The sequence below is a fragment of the Cherax quadricarinatus genome, chromosome 87, assembly GCF_038502225.1.
Source record: "Cherax quadricarinatus isolate ZL_2023a chromosome 87, ASM3850222v1, whole genome shotgun sequence".
Classification (NCBI taxonomy): domain Eukaryota; kingdom Metazoa; phylum Arthropoda; class Malacostraca; order Decapoda; family Parastacidae; genus Cherax; species Cherax quadricarinatus.
Genome location: NC_091378.1, coordinates 12,988,291 through 13,000,909, shown reverse-complemented (window position 1 = coordinate 13,000,909; position 12,619 = coordinate 12,988,291). Strand labels below are relative to the sequence as shown.

General features: G+C 43.6%; 1 protein-coding gene across 1 annotated transcript in view; it reads left to right on the top strand.

Moving 5' to 3' along the window:
* LOC128703810 (TBC1 domain family member 14) overlaps positions 1-12,619 on the top strand; it is a gene marked incomplete at its 3' end in the record, with an annotated part of 456,580 nt that overhangs the window by 165,733 nt on the left and 278,228 nt on the right.

Below are 12,619 nucleotides of genomic sequence, written 5' to 3'. Positions count from 1 at the left end.
CTACCCTAGCTCATTCTTCCTACAAATGCTGTTATCCTACCCTAGCTCATTCATCTTACAAGTGCTGTTATCCTACCCTAGCTCATTCATCTTACAAATTCTATTATCCTACCCTAGCTCATTCATCTTACAAGTGCTGTTATCCTACCCTAGCTCATTCATCTTACAAATTCTATTATCCTACCCTAGCTCATTCATCTTACAAGTGCTGTTATCCTACCCTAGCTCATTCATCTTACAAGTGCTGTTATCCAACCCAGCTCATTCATCTTACAAATTCTATTATCCTACCCTAGATCATTCATCTTACAAGTGCTGTTATCCTACCCTAGCTCATTCATCTTACAAGTGCTGTTATCCTACCCTAGCTCATTCATCTTACAAGTGCTGTTATCCTACCCTAGCTCATTCATCTTACAAATTCTATTATCCTACCCTAGATCATTCATCTTACAAGTGCTGTTATCCTACCCTAGCTCATTCATCTTACAAGTGCTGTTATCTTACCCTAGCTCATTCATCTTACAAATTCTATTATCCTACCCTAGATCATTCATCTTACAAGTGATGTTATCTTACCCTAGCTCATTCATCTTACAAGTTCTTTTATCCTACCCTAGTTCATTCATCTTACAAGTTCTTTTATCCTACCCTAGTTCATTCATCTTACAAGTGATGTTATCCTACCCTTGTTCATTCATCTTACAAGTTCTGTTATCCTACCCTAGCTCATTCATCTTACAAGTTCTGTTATCCTACCCTAGCTCATTCATCTTACAAGTGCTGTTATCCTACCCTAGCTCATTCATCTTACAAGTTCTGTTATCCTACCCTAGCTCATTCATCTTACAAGTGATGCTATCCTACCCTAGCTCATTCATCTTACAAGTGATGCTATCCTACCCTAGCTCATTCATCTTACAAGTGATGCTATCCTACCCTAGCTCATTCATCTTACAAGTGATGCTATCCTACCCTAGCTCATTCATCTTACAAGTGCTGTTATCCTACCCTAGCTCATTCATCTTACTAGTGCTGTTATCCTACCCTAGCTCATTCATCTTACAAGTGCTGTTATCCTACCCTAGCTCATTCATCTTACAAGTGCCGTTATCCTACCCTAGCTCATTCATCGTACAAGTGCTGTTATCCTACCCTAGCTCATTCATCCTACAAGTGCTGTTATCCTACCTTAGCTCATTCATCTTACAAGTGCTGTTATCCTACAATAGCTCATTCATCTTACAAGTGCTGTTATCCTACCCTAGCTCATTCATCTTACAAGTGCTGTTATCCTACCCTAGCTCATTCATCTTACAAGTGTTGTTATCCTACCCTAGCTCATTCATCTTACAAGTGCTGTTATCCTACAATAGCTCATTCATCTTACAAGTGCTGTTATCCTACAATAGCTCATTCATCTTACAAGTGCTGTTATCCTACCCTAGTTCATTCATCCTACAAGTGCTGTTATCCTACCCTAGCTTATTCATCCTACAAGTGCTGTTATCCTACCCTAGCTTATTCATCCTACAAGTGCTATTATCCTACCCTAGCTCATTCATCTTAAAAGTGCTGTTATCCTACCCTAGCTCATTCATCTTACAAGTGCTGTTATCCTACCCTAGCTCATTCATCTTACAAGTTCTGTTATCCTACCCTAGCTCAATCATCTTACAAGTTCTGTTATCCTACCCTAGCTCACTCATCTTACAAGTGCTGTTATCCTACCCTAGCTCATTCATCTTACAAGTGCTGTTATCCTACCCTAGCTCATTCATCTTACTAGTGCTGTTATCCAACCCTACCTCATTCATCTTACAAGTGCTGTTATCCTACCCTAGCTCATTCATCTTACAAGTGCTGTTATCCTACCCTAGCTCATTCATCTTACAAGTGTTGTTATCCTACCCTAGCTCATTCATCTTACAAGTGCTGTTATCCTACAATAGCTCATTCATGTTACAAGTGCTGTTATCCTACAATAGCTCATTCATCTTACAAGTGCTGTTATCCTACGCTAGCTCATTCATCTTACAAATTCTGTTATCCTACCCTAGCTCATTCATCTTACAAGTGCTGTTATCCTACCCTAGCTCATTCATCTTACAAGTGCTGTTATCTTACCCTAGCTCATTCATCTTACAAGTGATGTTATCCTACCCTAGCTCATTCATCTTATAAGTTCTGGTTTCCTACCCTAGCTCATTCATCTTACAAGTGCTGTTATCCTACCCTAGCTCATTCATCTTACAAGTGCTGTTATCCTACCCTAGCTCATTCATCTTACAAGTGCTGTTATCCTACCCTAGCTCATTCATCTTACAAGTGCTGTTATCCTACCCTAGCTCATTCATCTTACAAGTGCTGTTATCCTACCCTAGCTCATTCATCTTACAAGTGATGCTATCATTCCCTAGCTCATTCATCTTACAAGTGCTGTTATCCTACCCTAGCTCATTCATCTTACTAATGCTGTTATCCTACCCTAGCTCATTCATCTTACAAGTGCTGTTATCCTACCCTAGCTCATTCATCTTACAAGTGCTGTTATCCTACCCTAGCTCATTCATCTTACAAGTGTTGTTATCCTACCCTAGCTCGTTCATCCTACAAGTGCTGTTATCCTTCCCTAGCTTATTCATCCTACAAGTGCTGTTATCCTACCCTAGCTCATTCATCTTACAAGTGCTGTTATCCTACCCTAGCTCATTCATCTTACAAATTCTATTATCCTACCCTAGCTCATTCATCTTACAAGTGCTGTTATCTTACCCTAGCTCATTCATCTTACAAATTCTATTATCCTACCCTAGCTCATTCATCTTACAAGAGATGTTATCTTACCCTAGCTCATTCATCTTACAAGTTCTGTTATCCTACCCTAGCTCATTCATCTTACAAGTTCTGTTATCCTACCCTAGCTCATTCATCTTACAAGTGATGTTATCCTACCCTTGTTCATTCATCTTACAAGTTCTGTTATCCTACCCTAGCTCATTCATCTTACAAGTTCTGTTATCCTACCCTAGCTCATTCATCTTACAAGTGCTGTTATCCTACCCTAGCTCATTCATCTTACAAGTTCTGTTATCCTACCCTAGCTCATTCATCTTACAAGTGATGCTATCCTACCCTAGCTCATTCATCTTACAAGTGATGCTATCCTACCCTAGCTCATTCATCTTACAAGTGATGCTATCCTACCCTAGCTCATTCATCTTACAAGTGATGCTATCCTACCCTAGCTCATTCATCTTACAAGTGCTGTTATCCTACCCTAGCTCATTCATCTTACTAGTGCTGTTATCCTACCCTAGCTCATTCATCTTACAAGTGCTGTTATCCTACCCTAGCTCATTCATCTTACAAGTGCTGTTATCCTACCCTAGCTCATTCATCTTACAAGTGCCGTTATCCTACCCTAGCTCATTCATCGTACAAGTGCTGTTATCCTACCCTAGCTCATTCATCCTACAAGTGCTGTTATCCTACCTTAGCTCATTCATCTTACAAGTGCTGTTATCCTACCCTAGCTCATTCATCTTACAAGTGCTGTTATCCTACCCTAGCTCATTCATCTTACAAGTGTTGTTATCCTACCCTAGCTCATTCATCCTACAAGTGCTGTTATCCTACCCTAGCTTATTCATCCTACAAGTGCTGTTATCCTACCCTAGCTTATTCATCCTACAAGTGCTATTATCCTACCCTAGCTCATTCATCCTATAAGTGCTGTTATCCTACCCTAGCTCATTCATCCTACAAGTGCTCTTATCCTACCCTAGCTCATCCTACAAGTGCTGTTATCCTACCCTAGCTCATTCATCCTACAAGTGCTGTTATCCTACCCTAGCTTATTCATCCTACAAGTGCTATTATCCTACCCTAGCTCATCCTACAAGTGCTGTTATCCTACCCTAGCTTATTCATCCTACAAGTGCTCTTATCCTACCCTAGCTCATCCTACAAGTGCTGTTATCCTACCCTAGCTTATTCATCCTACAAGTGCTGTTATCCTACCCTAGCTTATTCATCCTACAAGTGCTATTATCCTACCCTAGCTCATTCATCCTATAAGTGCTGTTATCCTACCCTAGCTCATTCATCCTACAAGTGCTCTTATCCTACCCTAGCTCATCCTACAAGTGCTGTTATCCTACCCTAGCTCATTCATCCTACAAGTGCTGTTATCCCGCCCCAGCTCATTCATCTTACAAGTGCTGTTATCCTACCCTAGCTCATTCATCTTACAAGTGCTGTTATCCTACCCTAGCTCATTCATCTTACAAGTGCTGTTATCCTACCCTAGCTCATTCATCTTACAAGTGCTGTTATCCTACCCTAGCTCATTCATCTTACAAGTGCTGTTATCCTACCCTAGCTCATTCATCTTACAAGTGCTGTTATCCTACCCTAGCTCATTCATCTTACAAGTTCTGTTATCCTACCCTAGCTCAATCATCTTACAAGTGCTGTTATCCTACCCTAGCTCATTCATCTTACAAGTGCTGTTATCCTACCCTAGCTCATTCATCTTACAAGTGCTGTTATCCTACCCTAGCTCATTCATCTTACTAGTGCTGTTATACCACAGTTCATTGTAAGGCCTGGCCTCTAGTAATATTTTTATTACAGAGTTAAGTAATAAATCATTAGTCATTAGAACACAAAGAGTAGTGGTAAACAGAGTCAAGTCTGAGGCGGCTACGGTGAAAAGCTCTTTTCCACAAGGCACAGTACTCGCTCCCATCTTGTTCCTCATCCTCATATCTGACATAGACAAGGATGTCAGCCACAGCACGGTGTCTTCCTTTGCAGATAACACCCGAATCTGCATGACAGTGTCTTCCATTACAGACACTGCAAAGCTCCAGGCGGACATCAACCAAATCTTTCAGTGGGCTGCAGAAAACAGTATGAAGTTCAACGATGAGAAATTTCAGTTACTCCGATATGGTAAACATGAGGAAATTAAAACTTCATCATAGTATAAAACAAATTTCAGCCACACAATAGAGCGAAAAACTAACGTCAAAGACCTGGGAGTGATCATGTCGGAGGATCTCACCTTCAATGACCATAACATTGTATCAATCGTATCTGCTAGAAAAATGACAGGATGGATAATGAGAACCTTCAAAACTAGGAATGCCAAGCCCATAATGCACTCTTCAGGCCGCTTGTTCTATCTAGGCTGGAATATTGCTGCACACTAACAGCACCTTTCAAGGCAGGTGAAATTGCTGACCTAGAAAATGTACAGAGAACCTTCACGGCACGCATAATGGAGATAAAACGCCTCAACTACTGGGAGCGCTTAAAGTTCCTGAACCTGTACTCCCTGGAATGCAGGCGGTAGAGATACATGATTATATACACCTGGAATATCCTAGGGGGACTAGTACCGAACTTGCACACGAAAATCACTCTCCGAAAGCAAAAGACTCGGCAGACGATGCAACAGCTCCCCAATGAAAAGCAGGGGTGTCACTAGCACGTTAAGAGACCATACAATAAGTGTCAGGGGCCCAAGACTGTTCAACTGCCTTCCAGCATACATAAGGGGGATTGCCAATAGACCCCTGGCTGTCTTCAAGCAGGCACTGGACAGGCACCTAAAGTCGGTACCTGACCAGCCGGGCTGTGGCTCGTACGTTGGATTGCGTGCAGCCTGGTTGATCAGGCCCTGTTCCACCATGAGGCCTGGTCACAGACCGGGCCGCGGGGGCGTTGACCCCCGGAACTCTCTCCAGGTAAACTCCAGGTAATAGGCTGTGGCGCCTAGGTTCATTTTCGTGTGGCTAGCATCAACAGCCTGGTTTATTTGGCCATCCACCAGGAGGCCTGGTCTGAGACCGGGCTGCTGGGGCATCGACCCTCTGAACACTCTTCAGGTAGGTAAGACCTGGCTTATGTTAAGTAAAAGGACACCTGGAGTTTACCTGGGGTTTACCTGGAGAGAGTTCCGGGGGTCAACTCCCCCGCGGCCCGGTCTGTGACCAGGCCTTTATGTTGCACATGTGTTTTAATAAACTTGTCTGCATTGTATACCATTTATAACATGATAAAAAGCGATCGTGTTTTACATAAAGAACATGTGACGCACGAAACCTTAATAACACTACCGTTAGACAGTCCTCGATGACGCACTGACTTTCTTGGGTTATCCTGGGTGGCTAACCCTCCGGGGTTAAAAATCCGAACGAAATCTTATCTTAACGGAGAGGACTCGAGCCCTTGGCAAGAGAGGCTTAAAACTCAGAGGCCAGCGTGCTAACCACTGGACCAGCGGGCTCTAACAGAATTCCTACAGCCAGGTATATTTCTATACACCATGTATGATTTACAGCAGTGATTCTCAACCTTCCTATACAAGTCTGCCATATTTGATGGTGCAACTAATGTGATATTTTGTTGTGGCAACGTTTCGCACTCCAAGAGCTTTATCAAGTCCTTACAAACAGTAAATGGACACAGAGGGTATATATAGGCTGAGAGTGAGGTGTAAGGCACAATATAATGTGGAAAAAGACACCTATGTATAGTTCAGGACTGTACATAAGTGTCTCTTTCCACATCTTGTTGGTATCACAATACCATTCCTCAATATAATCGTTGTAGTAACAGTAGTAGTTGTAATGCTAGTGGTGGCAGTGGTAGTAATAGTCTACTTGCAGATGAATTAAAAAAGTTATTAGAGCTTATCGCTTGAGTAGCATTAAAGTAGGTTGGTCAAATAACCTTGTTAGTGGGTTGTATTTGAGGAAGTCTGTCTCGGTGTTCCTCCTCTTTAATATTCTTACATATTATCAGCAGGGGCAACTATATGATGATCAGGGTTTGTTGTTTTGAATAGGATTCTTGCTAATACTTCAGACATGACGAAGTTGCCTTTGTTTTGCTTAATTGTGATAGAAATAATGATTCATAACATTTACGTCTATGGAAATTAGGTTCTTCAATCGCTAGTCGGGCGTCGTTGAATTTCATGAGATGATTGGCGGAATTCCGGTGTTGATCGCAGGCATTGTTCACGTTATCATTCCTACATGCATTAATGTGTTCACTGAGACGTGTTTCGAGGTGTCTTGCTGTTTCACCTACGTATATCCTGTCGCAGCCTCCACAGGGTATAATGTAAACCCCTTCATTAACGATAATTCTGCCAACATTAATTCAAGACTTGGTTTACTTTTAAGTAACTCTCAAGGCTGTTCTGAGAAAGCTGATGAAGAAAAGTGATAATATCTCATTGTTGTTGTTTCTCACAGCTTGTCCTCCTGAAGAGCCTTTGTGTGTGTGTGTGTGTGTGTGTGTGTGTGTGTGTGTGTGTGTGTGTGTGTGTGTGTGTGCGGGCGTGTGTGGGCGTGTGCGCGTGTGCGTGCGTGCGTGCGTGCGCACTCACCTATTTGTACTCAACAATTTGTGGTTGCAGGGGTCGATTCACAGCTCCTGGCTGTGCCTTTTCTCTGGTCGCTACTAAGTCCATACACTCCCTGCTCCATGAGCTTAATCGTACCTCCTCTTAAAGCTGGGTATGGATGCTGCCTCCACTATATCACTCTCCAAACTGTTCCACTTCCTGATAACTCTGTGACTGAAGAAATACTTCATAAGACACCAACAAGGGTCACAACTAGAAGTTGTGACCCCTTGTTCTGTGTCCCATCTTTGAAACATTCTGTCCCAATCTACCTTGTCAATTCCTCTTAGTTTCTTATATGTCGTTATAATGTCCCCCCTCTAGTATCGTCAGGTTGAATTCTCTTAATCTCTTCTTGTAGGACATACCCCTCAACTCCGAGACTAGTCTTGTTGCAAACTTTTTCACTTTCTTTAATTTCTTGACATGCTTGACCAGGTGTGGGTTCCATCTGGTTCTGTATACTTGAATATGGGCCTGACATACACGGTGTACAGTGTCTTGACGCCTTACTCAGGTATCGAAACGCTATTCTTAGGTTAACCAGGCACCCATATGCTGCAGCAGTTATTTAGTTGATGTGCGCCTCAGGAGATGTGCTCGGTATGATACTCGCCCCAAGATCCTTTTTCTTGAGTGTGATTTGTAGCCTTTGGCCCCCCTAGCTCGAACTTCACAACTTTACATTTGGTGGGGTTAAGTTCCAGAAACCAGTTGCTGAACCAGGCTTACAGCCTGTCCAGATCTGTAGCCTTTGGCCCCATAGCTTGTGCTTCATGATATTGCACTTGGTGGGATTAAACTTCAGGAGCTAGTTGTTGCATCAAGCTTGCAGCCTGTCCAGATCCCTTTGTAGTCCTACCTGATCCTCATGCGTTTGAATTCTTCGCATTAGCTTCACATCGTTTGCAAACAGGGACACCTCAGAATCTATCCCTTCCGTCATGGCATTCACTTATACCAGAAACAGCACCGGCCCTAGGACTGACCCTTGAGGAATTCCGCTCGTTACATGCGCGCACACCTGCCTTTCCTGTCATTCCTGCTTCTTTAACTTTTGCACTAATCTCTTGTATGGAACTATGTCGAAGGCCTTCTTACAGTCCAAGAAAATCCAACCTACCTATCCCTTTGTTATCTTGTCGAGTGAGAGAGATGGCAGGAAGTGCAAAATAAACCTAGTGAAAAGCGGGGGTGCTGTGGGCACAATAATAGAATGTATCACCATTCTTGGCCCCAGATTATTCAACGTCTTACCAGAATATATCAGAAACACTGCTATGTCTGATATATTCTGGACAAGTATCTTCACCAGGGACCAGATCAACCAGACTGTGATGGATATGTGGAGCAGTGGGCCTCCAACAGCAACAGCCTGGTTGACCAGGCTAGCACCAGACGATCAAAGGTATTGTTGTAAAACTCCAGTAGGTTTGTGACACAGGGTTTCTCTTTCCTGAAACCGTACTTGTTATAGTGTATCTGCTCATTCCTTTCTAAGTGCTCCACCACTCGTCTCCCAATAATCTTCTCCATGACTTTGCATATTATACATGTCAGTGACTCTGGTTTGTAGTTTAATGTTGACTGTCTCCTTAAAAACTGGGACTATATTTGCTGTTTTCCACACCTCAAGCAGTTGCCCTGTTTCGATAGATGTATTTAAAAATTGTTGTTAATGGTACACACAGTGCCTCTGCTTCTTCTCTCAGGACCCTTGGAAAGATGTCCAGTCCCACCACCTTTGAGGTATCTACTTCACTTAGCAGCTTCTTCACCTCGGTTATGTATATTTTGTCCAGCACTTGTTGGTATACCCTACCATTCCAGCTTTCTGGAGTCTTTTCTGTCTCCACTGAAAGCACTTCCTTAAATCTCCTGTTGAACTCTTCACATACCTGGTTGTTTCTTGTGATCTCCCCTCCTTCCTTCTTCAGCCTGATTACCTAGTCTTTGTTGTTTTCCTCCTGATGTGGCTGTATAACAGTTTTGAGTCAGATTTGGCTTTCAGCGCTATGCCATTATTGTATTGCCTCTGGGCTTCCCGTCTTATCTATACATATTCATTTCTAACTCTCTGGCTAGTCTCCTTATTTTCATGGGTCCCTTGTCTTCTATGCTTTTTCCATCCTCTAGTTTTGGCCTCTCTACATCATTGAGTGAACCAAGGGCTCTTTCTGGTCTTCCCATTGTTTCTGTTGCCCTTGGGTACAAACCATGCACTTGTGTTGCATTTGTCTCTTTTGGTTGATTAATTTGAACCTTCTTCTTGATGAAGAGGTGTGTGTGTGTGTGTGTGTACTCACCTATTTGTACTCACCTATTTGTGGTTGCAGGGGTCGAGTCTTAGCTCCTGGCCCCGCCTCTTCACCAGTTGCTACTGGGCCCTCTGTCTCCCCGCTCCATGAGCTTTATCAAACCTCGTCTTAAAACTGTGTATGGTTCCTGCCTCCACTACGTCATTTTCTAGGCTATTGCACTGCCTTACAACTCTATGACTGCAGAAATACTTCCTACTATCTCTCTGACTCATTTGTGTCTTCAACTTCCAATTGTGGCCTCTTGTTTCTGTGTCCCCTCCCTGGAACATCCTGTCTTTGTCCACCTTGTCTATTCCATGCAGTATTTTATATGTCGTTATCATGTCTCCCCTGACCCTCCTGTCCTCCAGTGTCGTCAGGCCGATTTCCCTTAATCTTTCTTCATAGGACATTCCCCTTAGCTCTGGAACTAACCTTGTCGCAAACCTTTGTACTTTCTCTAGTTTCTTGACGTGCTTTATCAAGTGCGGGTTCCAAACAGGTGCTGCATACTCCAGTATGGGCCTGACATACACGGTGTACAGTGTCTTGAATGATTCCTTACTAAGGTATTGGAATGCTGTTCTCAGGTTTGCCAGGCGCCCATATGCTGCAGCAGTTATCTGATTGATGTGTGCTTCCGGAGACATGCTCGGTGTTATACTCACCCCAAGATCTTTCTCCTTGAGTGAGGTTTGCAGTCTTTGGCCACATAGCCTATACTCTGTCTGTGGTCTTCTGTGCCCTTCCCCTATCTTCATGACTTTGCATTTGGCAGGATTAAATTCGAGAAGCCATTTGCTGGACCAGGTGTCCAGTCTGTCCAGGTCTCTTTGAAGTCCTGCCTGGTCCTCATCAGATTTAATTCTCCTCATTAACTTCACATCATCTGCAAACAGGAACACTTCTGAGTCTAACCCTTCCATCATGTCGTTCACATATACCAAAAATAGCACTGGTCCTAGGACCGACCCCTGTGGGACCCCGCTCGTCACAGGTGCCCACTGTGATACATCATTACGTACCATGACTCGTTGTTGCCTCCCTGTCAGGTATTCTCTGATCCATTGCAGTGCCCTTCCTGTTATACGTGCCTGATGCTCTAGCTTCTGCACTAATCTCTTGTGAGGAACTGTGTCAAAGGCCTTCTTGCAGTCCAAGAAGATGCAATCAACCCACCCCTCTCTCTCGTGTCTTACTTCTGTTATTTTATCATAAAACTCCAGAAGGTTTGTGACACAAGATTTGCCTTCCGTGAATCCGTGCTGGTTGGCATTTATACTCTTGTTCCGTTCCAGGTGCTCCACCACTCTCCTCCTGATAATCTTCTCCATAATTTTGCATACTATACACGTCAATGACACAGGTCTATAGTTTAGTGCCTCTTTTCTGTCTCCTTTTTTAAAAATGGGAACTACATTTGCCGTCTTCCATACCTCAGGTAGTTGCCCAGTTTCCAGGGACGTGTTGAAGATTGTGGTAAGTGGCACGCACAACATATCTGCTCCCACTCTAAGGACCCATGGGGAGATGTCCGGTCCCATTGCCTTTGAGGTATCGATGTCCCTTAGCAGTTTCTTCACCTCCTCCTCATCTGTATGTATGTCGTCCAACACTTGTTGGTGTATTCCTTGCTGGTGTCCCCATCTGGTCTGTCCCCCCAGAGTCCTTCCTGTCTCTACTGTAAATACTTCCTTAAATCTTGTGTTGAGCTCCTCACATACCTCTTGATCGTTTCTTGTGAGTTCTCCACCTTCTTTCCTCAGCCTTATCACCTGGTCCTTGACTGTTGTCTTCCTCCTAATGTGGCTATACAGCAGTTTCGGGTCAGATTTGACTTTCGATGCTATGTCGTTTTCATACTGTCGCTGGGCCTCCCTCCTTATCTGTGCATACTCGTTTCTGGCTCTTCTACTAATCTTGTTTTCCTGGGTCCTATGCCTCCTGTACCTTTTCCATTCTCTGTTGCACTTAGTTTTTGCCTCCCTACACCTTCGGGTAAACCAAGGACTCGTTTTGGTCTTCCTATTATTTCTGTTTCCCTTGGGAACAAAACTTTCCTCTGCCTCCTTGCACTTTCTTGCCACATATTCCATCATCTCGTTTACTGATTTTCCTACCATCTCTCTGTCCCACTGAACCTCCTGCAGGAAGTTTCTCATACCTGTGTAGTCCCCCCTTTTATAGTTTGGCCTGTCCCCTTCAGTTCCTGTTACCTTCTCCACTTGTAACTCTACTATATAGTCAAAACTCAAAACCACGTGATAGCTAGTTCCAAGGGGCCTCTCGTAAGTGATGTCCTCAATGTCTGAACTGCTCAGGGTGAACACAAGATCCAGTCTTGCTGGTTCATCCTCCCCTCTCTCTCTGGTTGTGTCCCTGACATGTTGATGCATGAGGTTTTCAAGTACCACATCCATCATCTTGGCTCTCCATGTTTCGGGACCCCCATGTGGCTCCAGGTTTTCCCAGTCGATCTCCCTGTGGTTGAAATCGCCCATTACCAGTAACTTTGCTCTGCTCGAGTGAGCTCTTCTTGCCACCTCAGCCAGTGTGTCCACCATCACCCTGTTGTTTTCTTCGTACTCCTCTCTTGGCCTCCTGCAGTTCTGTGGTGGGTTATGCATCACTCCAATGACTACTTTATGTTCTCCTGACTGAATTGTACCTACAATGTAGTCTCTTTCTCCAATCATGTCCATGCCTTCCATTTCCTCAAATCTCCATCGGTGTTTTATGAGCAGTGCAACCCCTCCTCCCCCTCTACTCCTTCTATCTTTCCTCAGGATCTGATATCCTGTTGGGAAGATTGTGTCTGTTATTGTCTCAGTGAGTTTTGTTTCTGTGACTGCTATGTTGTCTGGGGATTTTTAACTGATTCTTTCATTCCACT